General features: G+C 33.0%; 1 long non-coding RNA gene across 1 annotated transcript; it reads left to right on the top strand.

Moving 5' to 3' along the window:
• The first annotated feature begins 1,425 nt into the window (after positions 1-1,425).
• LOC122197714 (uncharacterized) lies at positions 1,426-2,289 on the top strand. The gene is made up of 3 exons (XR_006191363.2): positions 1,426-1,580; positions 1,682-1,756; positions 1,849-2,289. It is a non-coding gene; the product is annotated as an uncharacterized LOC122197714 (long non-coding RNA).
• Positions 2,290-3,732: the final 1,443 nt, after the last annotated feature.

Below are 3,732 nucleotides of genomic sequence, written 5' to 3'. Positions count from 1 at the left end.
GCTTAACTTCTCCTGATTTACTCTCTCTCTCTCTACCCCCTACTGCTCGACAACCAGCCACCACCCTTCGTCTTCTCTTTGGTTCACCATCGTCTCCAATAAAGCCCCAATATACCACCGACACAACATACCACAAGATCACCACCCCTCTTTCGCACCAACATCATTGGTTAATAACACCACCATTTGTATAAAAACTCTAGAACCATCAGAAATCGAAGGTTGCAAGTCAAATTTGGGATCGAAAGTCAGAGGTTCAAGGTACGATCGGAAGCATCCGAATGCGGAAAACAAAAACAGAGGAGGCATCAGGTTCGAAGGTTGTTATCTTCTTCTTCATGTATGTGCCCTCGATTTCTTTCTCTTACATTCAATTTTTAAAGATTATTTTATTTCCTAAATCAGGTACGAAGACTGTTCTCTTCTTCTCCGTCTGTTTTTGTTTTTATTTGCTAAATCAGCTGACAGTTATGTGGAAATTGGTGGAGAAACTGATGATGCCTAAGAAATCAAAAGCTCATGTACAAGAGAAAAAACCGACTGAAGAAGTAAAATGGTCCTTTGCTACTGGGACAAACTTGTTACCAAATTTTGGTGCAAAGATCAAAAGGGAATCCAAACATCGACTCAAAGATTTCTCCAAAGAACTTAGGTCATTCAACATTGTTGACATGTCAGGTACTAACAAAATAACACCGTATAAGATGCCAAGAATGAAGCTATTTTCCATACATTTTCTTATACACTACTTGTAAAGCACCACTATTCAAATCATGTATCTTTTGCAGGTCGTAACTTTGGAGATGAAGGACTATTCTTCCTTTTAAAGAGCTTAGCTTATAACCAGGTTTGGCTATTTCAATGATTATGTTTACTTTTATCCTGCATAATTCATCTCATAGCTTCTTATACAAGGATCTTTTATTAAGAGTGGAATTCATTAGCACATGTGTAGCTTGTGAAAGTGTTGTAACTTGTGAGTTGTAATCAAGATTTATATGATCTTTGGGTAAACTACGGAAGTAAATCATCATCCAAAACTTGTCATATTGAACCAAAATATATGTATGGCTGTTTATAGGGACTTATGTTTTGACAACTAGCTGCATATAAATTGTAGACTGTAGACACATGTAAGCCCCATATTAGTTGCAGTTTTTGGTTTTATAGGCAATTTTCAAAGTTAAATTTACATATGTGCCCTGTACAATATTATTGTCATTGACATTTGACATTTGACTAGGTGATGTACCTTTTCACTCAATGGACTAAGGGGACAAGACTTAGTTAGATAGGCTATATATGGTTGTTTCTTTTTTACTTAATCCAGATTGAATTACCTGAATAGAAAATCAAGTAAATGAGGCTTTCCCGATTAAGTCATGACTTTTTATCGATTTGGATCTGTATTCTTAATGCACCATTGCTTTTTCCTTTTCCAGGTTGCTGAAGAAGTAAATTTTGCTGCTAATGGAATAACTGTTGAAGGAATTAAAGCTTTTGATGGTATTTTACAATCAAACATTTCTCTAAAGGTTCTTAACTTATCAAGAAACAATATTGGGGATGAAGGAGCTAAGGTAAACTAATTCTTGGGTTTTAATTTGTACCATTAATTGTTTAATATTTCATGTTTTAGATGTTTATAATTACCGAATAATATATGTGCTTTTATATGCAGGTTTTATGTGATATACTGGTGGATAATAGTGGTATTCAGAAGCTCCAGCTAAATAGTACTAATATAGGTGATGAGGTTAGCTTTTTATTTATTGTTATTATTTTTTAAAAAAAATTTCAACATGTGAATTGTTGTGTGAAAGACTCTGATGTATTTCCATGTTGCAGGGAGCAAAGGCCATTGCTGAGTTGCTAAAGAAGAACTCAACCTTGAGGACAATTGAACTCAACAACAATTTGATTGATTATTCTGTAATTTTTTTCTTTTTCATCTTATTTTATAAAAAAACTAATAAAATATTTCTTACTTTTTAATTGGCATTGTTTACATGGATTCTCAGGTCTTGCTAAAGCACTTCTTGAAAATAAACCGTTGAATAGTTTATATCTAAAGTGAGCCATCTTAAAAATACATTGCCAATATTGGTACTTGGTAGTGATAATAAAGTATGTCGCTTGTTGTTCCCTGCAGTTAATACTATTTACTTTTATTTTTATAATTACAGAGGACCCCAACCGGATGAAGCAACCTCAGGGCCCTTTTGTCCACCTGACTGATCATTTTTAGACACTCCTCCCGTATGGACACTAGGCCATGAAAGCTGAATAAAAAAGGTCACATGTCATTTCTTATCATCTGTATGAAAAGGGCTAGGCTAGGCTTAAATTGTAAATATGTTTCTTAGTAGGCAGGAAAAAAGATTACCATTTTGCCCTTGCAAGTTTCAAACTAACTGGCATCGAGAGTTTTGTTTTTTACAATCACTTCTAATTGGGGTAGAAAATTACCATTATGCCCCTGTAAGTTTCAGCTGCCAAGAAAACTAACTGGCACTGAGTTTTTTTTTTCAATATTTAGCTTGCAATTAATTTTTTTAATATAGTTTTGACTTTTTGTTGCAGTAGCATTGTACAAACATGGAAGAAGAAGAAGGAGGGGAGGTCCAGGGTTGGATTCAAATGAAAAATTGTGTTTCTTATGCAGTAAGTATGATTATGATTTCTTCAGTTGATTATTCCTTGAGTTTTATTGTCATGTTAAAGTACGAATTTGAATTATGAAAAGTTGTGCTTGAGAAAGCAAAATTGCAGGTAATAATGTACTTTATTTAATTAAAGTCCTCTTGCTTATTATTTGTCTCTTTTAAATTCTTATGTTGGTTGGTTATTCCTAGCAACTGGGTATGTTTAATAATCTTTAAAATTTTAATCCGACTCAGAAACATTTGATTTGATTTGATTGTTTCAAGACATACATAGAGTTATCGAAGGAGATAAATGAATGAATCTTTCAAGAAATTATCTCAGGTTCCATCTTTTTCTATAAATCACCCAATATTTCTTCCTCATTCTCAACGAATTGGGCCCATACAAGGTTGGAGCACTTATATAGTAAGGTTAATTCATGTAGATTTTAAGTTTTTGTTTTATGATTTTCAAGGTTCTATTCGTTACATTTTTATTTTTGATTTAAATATTGTGTATGATATGGTGTTTGTTTGGTTTTGGGTTTTGGTCAGGGAAGTTTGAGCTCGGTAAGTTCGGGCTGCATCTATGGTGGCCCAGGCAGCATCTATTTCAATATTGATTGTGTGAAAGTCATCTACAAAAGCAAGGTTGGTGTAAGAGTTGATGATGAGAACATTGTTCCAAGACCTTCAGTGAGTTATGATGATGTCCCTTAATAGCAATGTAGTATTAGGTTATATAGTTAGTGATGATTATTTGTATTTGACATTTTAATGTAATGAATTATCTTTCTTATTTATTGTATTTTATTTTGTATTTTGTATGACATTAACTTTTGTGCAATGAATTGTATTTTTTGTATATGGTATTTTATTTTCTATTATGAGACATGAAATGCAAATTTAATTTGAAAATTAGTAAATCTATAAATAATTTTTAAAAAAATAAAAATAAAAATCACGATACGCAAAAATGTGTGTCATCTTCATTTATGACATGGCCTTTCTTGACAGCGGCTTTAATGATATGCATTGCGTGTCATAATGCACGTCGTCTCTCGTTATAACAGGGTCTTCCTTGACG

The sequence above is a fragment of the Lactuca sativa genome, chromosome 4 (assembly GCF_002870075.4).
Source record: "Lactuca sativa cultivar Salinas chromosome 4, Lsat_Salinas_v11, whole genome shotgun sequence".
Taxonomy (NCBI): domain Eukaryota; kingdom Viridiplantae; phylum Streptophyta; class Magnoliopsida; order Asterales; family Asteraceae; genus Lactuca; species Lactuca sativa.
This window is presented reverse-complemented; position numbering and strand designations above follow the sequence as displayed.